The 12,514-nt window shown below is 37.0% G+C and overlaps 1 non-coding gene across 1 annotated transcript; it reads right to left on the minus strand.

Moving 5' to 3' along the window:
* Positions 1 to 8,608: 8,608 nt before the first annotated feature.
* On the minus strand, positions 8,609 to 8,735 carry LOC150008170 (small nucleolar RNA SNORA19). Its single transcript, XR_016511561.1, has one exon. It is a non-coding gene; the product is annotated as a small nucleolar RNA SNORA19 (small nucleolar RNA).
* Positions 8,736 to 12,514: the final 3,779 nt, after the last annotated feature.

Genomic DNA, 12,514 nt, shown 5'->3' on the forward strand with positions numbered 1-12,514 from the left:
ACAGAGAGAAAAGACTGATTTAGGTCACCAGAAAGTTTGTGAGGAGAATGTTGTGGAAACAAAGTGACTGTCACAGTGAAAAACTTGATCATAAATCTTAAAACAAATTCCTGAAACATTTCCCTTGTGTTTTTCTTTTTCCTCATGTGGACTGAGCAGATTGTGTTGACTATGTTAGTTCATTTTCTCGGACTCCATAAAAATGCAATAAAACTATGCCGTTTCCCACGTTCTTATTGCAGATCGTACCCTTTAGCCTTTGTAACTAGTGTGCATGAGCTTTTTCTGGCCTCTTAGAGATTAAGCACTTTGTGTTTTCGTTATGCTAAAAGGAAAAAACTGTATCATTTGGCGAAGCACCTATTATGAGAGAGTTACAATAAGAGTGTTCATGTATGAGTGTTTTTGAGATTACATGTCTATGTGTAAACTCTTTAAATAGTCACATCATTCCTTATCTGATGGCCAGAGAAAGTTATTGATCTGACTTTATAGAAGTAAAAACTGAAGTGCTAAAACAGTACATTGAATTGCCTAGATAATGAACATGGCAGAGACGGAGCCAGTATCGAAGTGCAGTTTGTCAGCCTCCTGGGGATACATGTTATAGACTGAGTTCTGTTCTCTGAAAAGATGTGTTGAAGTCCTAACCCCTGCTACCATGACTGTGACCTTATTTGGAAATAGAATGTTTGTAGAGTAGTCGAGTTCAGCTGAGATCATTAGAGTGGGCCTGAATCCAATATGCCTGGTGTCCTTATGAGAAGAGCAACACCACGTGACAGCGCAGGCAAAGGTTAGAGTAATGCAGTGACAAGGCAAGGAAGACCAAGTTCGAATGGCAATCCTCAGAAGCTAGGAAGAGGCAAGGGAAGATGCTCCTCTACAGATTTCAAAGAAAGCATTGCTCTGCCAACACCTTGGGCCTGCACCCTCTAGAGCTGAGAGAAAACATATGTCTGTTGTTTCACATCATCTAGTATTTGGTGCTGTGTACGGCATACCTAAGAAATTAGTACAGACACTATGCATTCCTTAACACAACACTTTATAACAGGATCACTTCCAAGATCATTCACTCACGTGGCTGGCGGGCCTTCTGCTGGCTATTGGCTGGAAATTAAGTCACGCATGGCTGGTGACTGAGTTTTGCATCCTCTGCATGTGGGTGTCTCCTAGAGCTGCTTGGGCTTCCTAACAGTATGGTGACTGGATTGAGAGAGAGTCCTAAGAGAATGAGGCCAAAAAAAAAAAAAAAAAAATCACTTTTGTGATTTAGCATCGGAAGTCACAAAGTGTTATCACCACTGCCACCCAGATTCAGTGCAGAGAACACAGATCCTCTTTCTTGCTGAAATCAGTGTCAAGGTTGTGAGACAGCATGTGGAATACAACATATCATCGTCATCACCACTATTACAAGAGTGACCAAGTGAAAAGACCAAAAGACTTTCTGTAGAGCTGGTTGCATTGAAAATTCTTTTGACAAAAATATTTGGCACATTATTCTCCTAAAAAAATGTAGGTCTGAATATAACAATAAAATGAAATTCTCTGAATTCATAGTCTCTGCAAAAATCAGAAAAATTTAACTGCTCAGTAGGTGAAAGTAGCATTAACACTTACCAATATGACCTTGGCCAAGCTTTGGAACATCTATAAACCTTAACCTCCTCATCCCTAAATTGGGATTATTTATATTATGACAGTCAGGAGGAGAATAAAATATTTTATGTGAAGCACAAAACTGACAAATGCACTCAAATGACATTTACCTTCTTCCTTGAGCATTGCGCTTCATTGGCTATTACCACCAACTCTAGAGGTCCACAATGTGATAAATAACAAATATGAAAGGAGATCATTTCTAGAATTATATTCTACTAAGGAAATTCTAGATACTATGCTGTAGATTGATGTATTATAAATTGTCTTTTTAACCTATTAACCAAATGTTTCTTTAAAAACACTTATTTAACAAGTCAAGTGCTATGTGGGTGTATGTTCGTCATGGCTTAAATATTAACAGGCAAAATGTCTGCCCAAGATAAACAGAATCGAGAAAGCCTTAGGGAACAGTAAAATTAAAAACAAAAATAGAGAACACCCTCATAGGCTTCCAGCAAAGAAAAAATTGGGTTGTTGAAAGGAAATAACCAAAATGTTAGCCTGGAAGACACTTGAAGTACATATATCAAATTAGAATATGTATATTTATTGTACATTACAAGCAGTAAAACTATACAAAATAGTTGTATATATTTTTACTATTTAATGACAATCAAATAAGTACAAATAATGCTAAATGCGGAAAGGTTAAAAGGAGCAAGAGGAATGATTAACATTTTGGAAAATGGTAACTAGGAGGGAAAGATTGGTATGAAATTTATGTAATTGCTTAAAACGGAAAGACAGTCAAGCCCTTATTAATTGTTGCTTACTAATATGCTAAGAATATCTTAAAGAACCCCTTTTTTTAACTTTCCCCAAAAATGTCAATTAAAGAGGCTTAATAATGACAGAGTTTTTAAGCACCTGAGAAGGACTATAGAATTAAGTTTACAATTAATCTTTCTAGGAAGAAGAAATCATTTTGCTTCTTAGTTTTGACATTTTTCTAGCTATACACATGAACTTGACTAATGAGAACCACAGATATAGTATATCTTAGAAACTAGAATCCTATGGGAAAAAATTAACTACTCTTTGAAAAAATTACATATGGCTTGGACATTCATATAACAAAATAGATAAAATGCCATTCTCTTTGCAGTTCTCATAAGACTTTATTTATGGAGGGACACACATTTTAAAAAAATGTCATTGGTAATCTTAGCTGTGGATGAGATAGGGGGGTGGGGGGGGACATTAGAGTACAGGCAGTGATGGGGGCAGGAGGGAAGGAGAAGAACGGGTAGCGTGGGGGAGTCAGCCTTGACACCAACAAGAGAACAAAATGTGTGAGCCTGCCCTTAACACACCACATCATCAGTACATCTTTTAAAGCTGGACAAGGGAATACTACTCAGCCTATAAAAGAAGGAAACACTGTCCTTTGTGACGATGTGTATAAAATTGGAAGGTGTTGTACTAAGTGAAATAAGCCAGACTGAGAAAGACAACCCATGGTATCACTTATATGTGGAATCTAAATTAAAATAATTAAAAAAAAAAAAAAAACTACACACAAAAAATCAGTAGAACTCATAGAAACAAAGTGGTTGTCAGGAGCTGGAGGGGGTTGGAAATAGGGAGAGGTTGGTGAAAAGGTACAAACTTTCAGTTATAAGGTGAATAAGTTCTGAAGAAAATATTTCAATAAATATATCTGATAAAGAATGGTATTCAAAATATACAAAGAACTCTTAAAAATCAACAATAAGGAAGTTCCGGCCAAGATGGAGGCTTAGATGGACATGCTCGGCCTCCCTCTACAACTAGAGAGGAATACAACTACTTCAAAACAAAAGATAACTAGAAATTCCAGAAAATAAAACTACACGGAAGCCCAACGTATGAAGTTATAAACCAGCGGCGCCCTTTGGGCAGGTAGGGGGAGCGAAAGGGGGCGGTGCTGTTTGCGGTCGCACCAGGGACAGTGGCAGGGAGGACAATCCCAGCGGCAGGGAGGACAATCCTGGCTGCAGTCGAACCCCGGCAGCTCACGACCCCAACGCTGGGAGAAGCAGCCACCACATCGCCTTGAACAGTGAGGCCCAGGGGGCGGGAGGACGGATCCCGGTCTCCTAGCGGAATAACTGTGTGAATCCATCTTGGACCCCTGCCCCCACACAAAGTGCCACAGGGCTGCAAAATAGGTTGCGGATCGCCACTTGTTGCTGGGCGGTGACGACAAAGCGCCGGCGAGAAAGGTTGCGGATCGCCGCCGGTTGCTGGGTCGTGACGAGTACACAGGCACTGCCCCCGACAGCCGGCCCAAGAAAACAAAACACATCTGTCAAAATGAGGCAGACAACTATAGAAATCCCGGTGGCGCAGCTCACCAGGCAACAGATGGAGAACCTGACAGATGAACAGATAAGAAACCTGTCAGAGGCTCAGTTCTGGGCCATTGTTATCAGGTGGCTTACAGAATTCACAAAAGAGCAGGAAAAAGATGAGAAAGAATTGAAAAACACTCGTACTGAAAGGAACAAAACCACATACCAGACAAGTGGTGAGGAAATAAAATCCAGAGTTCAAATCAACAAACCAGAACATAGAGAAGGAACAAACAGTCAACCAGTGCAGAGAGAGGAAACAGAAAGTAAAGAAAATGAAGAGAGGATCAGAAACCTCTGGGACAGCTATAAAAGGCCCAACATAAGAATCATTGGTTTGCCAGAGGGCGAAGAAGACAAACTAGAAATTGAAAAATTAAGTGAAAATATAATAAAGCAGAACTTCCCAAACTTGGGGAAGGAAATAGACTTACAGGTCCAGGAAGCACAGAGAGTTCCAAAAAAACTGGACCCAGGGAGAACCACTCCAAGACACATTATAATCAAAATGTCAAAAGTTAAAGATAAAGAGAGAATCTTAAAAGCAGCAAGAGAGAAGAAGAGAATCATGTACAAAGGGGTCCCAATTAGACTATCAGCTGACTTCTCAAGGGAGACCCTGCAGGCAAGAAGGGACTGGCAAGAAATATTCAAAGTAATGAAAATCCAAAACCTACAACCACGAATACTCTATCCAGCGGAGCTGTCATTCAGAATAGAAGGGCAGAGAAAGTGCTTCCAGGACAAAATAAAACTGAAAGAGTTCATTAGATCCAAACCACTGTTATATGAGATGTTAAAGGGACTGGTTTAGAAAAAGGAGGATCAAAACTATGAACATTAAAATGAAAACTGCATCACAAGAAACAACAACAGAAGCTAGGGAATTGAAGCAAAGGCAAACTAAATAGGCAATGAGAGTGGAAAAGAACTATAGGTATGGGGAGCATACTGGGGGGAGGTCAGCAGGGAGGGGGAAGGGGGAGAGGGAGGGAGATGATATAGGAATTAAGGAGCATAGTAGGAGGGAATAGAATAGACAGAGAGAGGTTGAGAAGAACTATATGCACAACTAATGGACATGGTCTAAAAGGGGGGGACAACTGGAGGGAGGGGGGCCACCGGGTGGAGGGGAGAAGAGGGAAGGGAAATTGGGATAAATGTAACATTATAATCAATAAAACACATTAAAAAAAAAGAAAAAAATCAACAATAAAAAAACAAACTTTATTAAAAAATGAAAAAGTTCTGAACTGACACCTCACCGAAGATATATGGCTGGCAAAGGAGTGTATAAAAGCCTGCTCAGCATCCTCCGTCATCAGGGAAATGCAAATTGAAACAACAAGATGCCATTAGACATTATTAAAATGACTAAAATTCAAAACACTGACAACACCAAATGCCGATGAAGATGTGGAACAACACGGACTCTAATTCATTTTTGGTGAAAAAACAAAATGGTACAGCCACCTGGAAAACAGTTTGGCAGCTCTTGCAAAACAAAACATACCCTTAGTATACGATCCAGTCATTGTACTCCTTGGGATTTACTCAGATGAGTTGAAAACTTATTTCCATACAAAAACCTGCATGTGGATATTTATAGAAGTTTATTTACAATTGCCACAAGTTAGAAGCAACCAAGATATCCTTCCATAAGTGAATTGGTAAATAAACTGGTACATCCAAACCACAGAATGTTATTCAGTGCTAAAAGAAAACGAGACATCAAGGTATGAAAAGGCACGGAAGAATTTTAAATGCCTATTGCTAAGTGAAAAAAGCCAATCTGAGAACAGTACACATATGACTCCAACGATAAGACCGTCAGAAAAGTCAAACCTAAGAGGACGGCTAAAAGATCAGAGGTCGCCATGTGTTGAAGCGCGGTGAGGGCGGGAGGAAGGGAAGAACTGGCAGGCCACAGAGGATTTTTCGGGCAGTGAAATGTATAACGTTACATGCCATTATATATTCTTCAAAACCCACTAAATGTACAACAGCATAGTCAGGCCCAAGGAAAACTATGGACTTGGGGTGGTGATGATGTTAGCATAGAGGTTCATAGGCTCAATTTTGCTGTGAACCTAAAAAATAGTCTGCTAAAAAAAAAAAAAAAAAGACATGCACACAGAATGTATTTATAATTAATTTATAAAAACATGAAATAATATTTTTGTAGTTTAGAATAGTAACTACAAAAAAATTTTAAAATGGCAATTATTTAAGGTGTGGCCATGGGAACAGATGTATCATCTGTTATTTTGTAAAAACCATGCTTCATGTAGTCAAGTAATTGGCCACGTACTCTCTAAAAATGGGCTTGATCAATTCACCATGGAGCATTTATCCAGAAATAGGTTCTCTTCGAAAAGTTATATATTTATTTACCAAAGATTGAAGACTATATTACAATGCCAAAAGTTTTGTTTCAATTAAAATAATGCTAGTTATTCCATAACTTGCTCAGAAGACAGACAACTAGGAAAAATTATGTTTATTAAGTGTAATCATTCTGTTTACTGGAAGGAGGATAACTCTCAGATAAATATCAGAATTTAATGCCCTACAGTTTTTAGAATTAGCATAAAGATTCTGATATAAATATCTTTTAGCCCTTCTGGCTTGTTTTCTGATGGTGACTGTCATTTTTCTTAGCTCCTTACCATTTAATATAGGACAGACTTGAGTGAGTATTATTTTGTTCTTTTTCTCTTATATTCCACATATAAATTCAAACAACCTACATTTATAAAATAATTATTTCTCTGATATAAACATTCTGGCAGAGAATAAATTACTATATAGGAATTTGGTGGCCATTTTTCCATAGCAACCAAGCTATCTCTTCCTTTTTTAAAAAATTTTTTACCTCTTTTACAACTCTACAGAAACTGAGTAATAAAAACACCTAGAAATAGATTTAGTAAACCAAAATATTATAAAACTTTGTCATTAGTACCTTTAGAAGAATTGAGATAAAAGGAACTTAGTATATGATAAAAACTATCTCAATTAAATTTGAAACTTCTTAACTTTTTAATAATTTATATTGGTATTTTAAAATAATTTGGGCAATTATTTGGAAAAAATAAACCAGATTCTTATTTTCTGCTGATAAAAAAAAGATGAAATAAATGTTTGCCTGTGTGGTAGGCTGAATGATAGACTCAAAGACATCCGGGTCCTATCTTTAGAACCTTCTATTGCAAAAGGGACTTTGCAGGTGTGATCAAGTAAAGAATCTTGAGGTAGAAATGTAATGACAACTGTCCTTATATGGAAGTGAAGGCAAAGAAAGATTTGACTACGGAAGGAGAGTGACATTGGAAGGAAGTGGTGGACGTGGCGTGAGAAATAGACCACAAGCTGGAGGGATAGTGTTGTCTCCTAGCGCCTCCGGAAGCAGCCAGCCCTGCCATCCCTTTCAGCTTGGGGAAGCAAGTTTCACATTTTTTGGCCTCCAGAACTGTAAGAGAATTAATGTGTTCTTCTAGATCACCCAGTTTGTGGTCTTTTGTTTCAGCAGCCATAGGAAATGAAAACCATATGTAAATCATAACATTAAGAATAAAAACTATGAAAAAATCATTGGACTTGCATGAGTCAAAATGAGAAGCTTTGAGACAGAAAATGGAAAAAGAATGAATAAGGTTAAAAGAAAACTAACGAACTGGAAAATATTTGAAATATGTATGTCAAAAAATATGTTTCCACAAAGTGATAGTAGCATATTGCCACGAGAAGTGTTTAATGGTCTCCTAATATTGCTAAACACATCAGACTACTGTGTTCAGGATTTAGCTTCATACTCTGTACCTATAGATAAACTTTGTAGTCAACTCTTTTCCTTTCCGACCTATATCATTATTTTTTTGTTATTTGGGAAAAGTTACATGCAAAGGGTATGAAAGAAGAAACCCGATTAGAAGTTATGAGAAAGTTGTCCTTTACTTGTAAGATGACACGGATTAGTAATACAGATGACATTCCGGACCTTTTTCCAGCACAGCATGCATACTGAATGTCCCTCAGAGCTAGAGATGCATCTAAAATGGCCTGTTTATTAAGAAACTAGCACACCTCTAATTACCTTAAATTTTACAAGCCGAACATGAAATATAAAATGCGCCTTAATTGCTACATACTATAATAAAGATCATTATAAATAACAAGGTGCTATCTCTAGAGCAGTCATCAGGAAAAGAATGAATAGGTAGTACATCATGGTGTACCCAATCCAGTCAGTGCAGATTCTTCTCAGAGAATTTTTAGGGATCAGAGAAAATGTTCATGATGATTTTATATGAAATAACAGTATACAAAGTTGTTTAAATGGTATGGTCTCACTAATTTAATAAAATCTACTAAGTAGAAATAAATACAAAAAGTTAAAAATGAAAACCAAAAAGAAAAAAAAAAAGAACACTACATGGTTAACAATCATTTTCTGGATTGTGGATAATGGTCTATGTTTCCATCTTTCAGATTTCTTTCATTTATTTTGCAATAGACATAAATCACTTTTTTTATTTATTTATTTTATTTTTTAATTTTTTAATTTTTATTTTTTGTTTTTTTTATTTTATTTTATTTTTTTAATTACTTGTCGGAAGGAGACTGGAAGCATTACTACCGAGTTATACTGCTAATTAACCTTCAACTATTTGTATAGCACATAAGAAATAACACTGCCACACATACGAGAAAGCAGGTCAATGAAATGTGCACACATAAATCACTTTTATAAGAAAATAACACTATATGTCTAAAGCACAAGAGGTCCATTTATATCTGTGGACAGTGTGGCCATATGAGAACATGGCCGCACTGGCTCCGGTCAGCAAACCGAAGGGAGATGGTCCCTATTGAACACCACCTGGCCTGCTTCTCAGTGCCGCAACCCCAGTGCCACATGGCGGTCACCGGGCCTCTACCTGGACCCTAACCTGACACATTTTGAGACTCTTCTTGAGTGGGATCAAGGCATTTGTATTTCCTTAAATTTCCCCGAGAGACTTCAATGTGCAGGCAGATTTGAGAATTATACAGCTAAGCAGTGTTTTTTTCAAACTTTAGTTTGCGTGAAAATTACACGGTACTTGTTAAAAATTACAAATTTGGGGGCTTTCAGTTTCAGATAATGCCCAAGGAGAAATCCACACTTCTAACAAGCACCCAGCTCTTTTGATACACATGTTCAAAAGAAACACTTTAAAACCTAAGCAGGTATACTTGAAAATAAATATGGAAGTTGAAAGGACATATCTGATTTTTATTTTTACTCTAAATTTATACTACTGTGAACATATACATATGTAAGTACATTTTAAAAATATATATCACTTCTTCCAGTGTATCAATTCCCATTTCTGGTTTACCTTGCTAATACAAAAGGGTCAGGTAGGGGTTAAAATAAGTAACTGTGACTTATTAAAGCTTCACATTAAATTTTTGGTACTTACCCCATAGCTAAGAACTCCTTGCCCAAACACTAGAGAATCAAGACAGTTTCATGTTTCAAAGCCCTCTGAAGTCCTGCTCTTTCCCACTTGGCTGTGCGAGCCTCAGTTTCCCTCAACAGGACGGTCAGCACTGCTTACCCGACAGGGTTAAGTAGCAATGCATGGAAGTACTCAGCACAGCACCTAGTGCGTGCTATGAGCTCAGCCAAAGGTCATGTTTTCTTGTCCCCAAATCCACTTATTAAATTTGATTCATATTCAAGTTGAATACTATGACTCCAGTGACATGTATTATGCTTGATCATTGCTGCTAACATCTAAGATCTGGAATAAAAGTTGTATCTACAGTCACACTGATGCAACTTACTATCTTGTTATGCTTACTCACCTTCACAAGTCTCTTCACAACTAAGAACCTATTTTGAATCCAAATTAGTTCAATTCACTAAGAGTTTTTATTGAGGTCTTTCTAGGATCCAAACCTATACAACCCACTCCAAGGCGTACCAGGCATAAGGCACTCCCTGTTTTCTATGTATGGGCACTTGCTTCTCCTGAGACCTATAATTTTTGCTGGAGAAATCAGACAGCCTATGGCAAATGGGTCAAGAGTGGCCTGTGAGTGACTGTCACCCACCTGGTGTCCACCTGTCACTTAATAACAGTCCTATTCTCTATTGCTTTCACAGCCAGCTGTCTGTGATGCTGTGAGGGGAAGCTGCTCCCCAGCACCACCTTGCATGCCAAAGTCGACAGATTTGCCTCTCTTGGTTGTAAAGTATGAATTTCTTATTATTTTTGTCTTCAAAGAATAGGAGGAAAGATGCAACAGCTTTAAGAGATCATGCGGGGTCACGGCAGATACATGCATGGTTGGTGTTAATCCTTATTTAGAACTGGGAAAAATCCAGGGACATCAGAGTTCTCTCCAAGCATTCTTTTAGTGTTATCTTTGGAAAATCAAGTTACTCTATATTAACCACACAAACAAAAATCTTAATGTTCTGGCCAAAGAAGTGGATATGTTAGATCTTATTTATTGAACCTGTCTCTTCTTTCTATTCCTTTCAGAATACTTTCTTCTTTAATTGGCTTTATGTGCCTACCCATTATCTATCTTGATTATTAGCCAGATTACTTTTTAAAGCCAACGAGAATCTGTTTTTAATTTTTCTTTTAGGCCGGTCAACCACAGCGTTCCAAGCATTTGGTCTGAAGTTTTCAATTAGGTTGCAATGACTTTTTAACTTGAAAATAGGTTCTTTCTGGCTGTATACTTAATGGGAAAGGAAAAACAACTTTCTCCTTACTTGAAGAGTCTTCCACCAAATAAAACAAAAAACAAAAACAAAAACAAAAAAAACCTGGCCCCCAAACACTAACATAGATTAGTGCGTTGAAACTGGTGGGGAGGGAGTGAGACACAAGGAAAATGAGGTAGCACTGAAAAATTTGACAGTAACTTAATTTTGTGGGTTTTTTTTAAAAAGAAATCTAACATCAAAGTGAACTGAACCTCTGAGTTGGGTATTTAAAAATAACATCTGTTCTATCTTTAGAATTTAACCATTATAAAATTATTATTGACTTTGACTTTTGCAGTGTTTTCATTCTAAAGAACTCTAATTTCAGTCTCATTTTTCATTTCTATTTAAGGATGATTTTACAAAGCCATGAGGGCAAAGTGATTTTCTATGGGGTAAATCTTAATAGGAGAAGGCATAGATTCAGGTGCTTCCCACTGGACTATTTTCTTTCTAAGGCTGAAGTTGTGCAGGTTTATTCTATGTGATTTTCCACATCCTATCATTTGAATCACTTGGTGGTATTGAAATAGATTTATTGAGTAATATCTGAGCAAAAGGTACTCAAGCATTATCAATACGACCAAATGTTTTTCAAAGAAACCCTGACATAATTAATAGTTGGGGTTCTATTCAAACTCTTAAAACTATGCCTTCATTACATTTGTCAATATACTTAGTAAACCACCACTATTCAGTGGAAAAATAATACTGGAATAAGAAGGACAATAAGAAGAATAGCAGCATAAAAATTACTAGCGCATATGTTGTAGGTACTCAGCTAACAGTAACTATAAACAGACACCATATTCCAGGCACTTCCTTGTTGTTGGAATTTTTTTCATGATATTCTAATGAAGATAATATGAACCTATTAATTGATTTGGATACTACAGAGATAAAATATCAATTATTTTGTTCTTCCTACATGTTATTATATATCATAAATATATAACATTTCTATAAAATTTTAATAAGTACAATAGCAATCAATCATTGTTTACTGTGTGCCAAGCATTCTGCTCAATGGTTAATGCACATTTTTTCCCATTAACTCCTCCTAACATCCGTACCTCCATTGACAGACTAAAACTTGAGGTTAAGTGAGCTGAAGTGACTTGTCTAAGGTCACACTGTCAGTAAGCACCTATTGGTTGTCTTGTGTTATTCATGCTGTCCCTTCTAAGTTATTCACCCTGAACTACATCCTTCACCTTACCAGGAAAAATAGAAAAGACTGCTCTTCAGCATTTTTTTCTGGATGTTGCAGCCACCAGTTCCCTGGAAGAATAACCAAATAATGAGCAATAGAAATCAAACCAACAGAGTCATAGACCAATTACAAATAAAATTTGTACCCAGATGATCACAAATATAATTTATGAATTTGAACAAGTCCAAGCAGAATTGGCTTTACTATCCAAAATATATCTAATCTGATACGAGAATCACTAGCCAATATAAAAGTTCTGAAGCGGAGTATCTAGATATGGAGAAACTGGAAAATTACATGATTTACTGTTAAGCAGCCAAAATGATTTGTTAACTGAGTGCAAATGAATGCAAGCATCATCTTTGGCATGCAGTTATATTATCAATAACTACCCTGCCTCTCACCTATACAAAGACTTGGTGATCAACACCTTTTCTAAGGACATGAAGAGTCTTTCTGGAAAATGTTGCCTCTTTGCCTAAGTTCCCTGGCCCCACATCCATGTGGAATTTTGTAAAAAGTGGAGCT

Source organism: Furipterus horrens, unplaced genomic scaffold (genome assembly GCF_987537825.1).
Source record: "Furipterus horrens unplaced genomic scaffold, mFurHor1.1.pri manual_scaffold_5, whole genome shotgun sequence".
Classification (NCBI taxonomy): Eukaryota; Metazoa; Chordata; class Mammalia; order Chiroptera; family Furipteridae; genus Furipterus; species Furipterus horrens.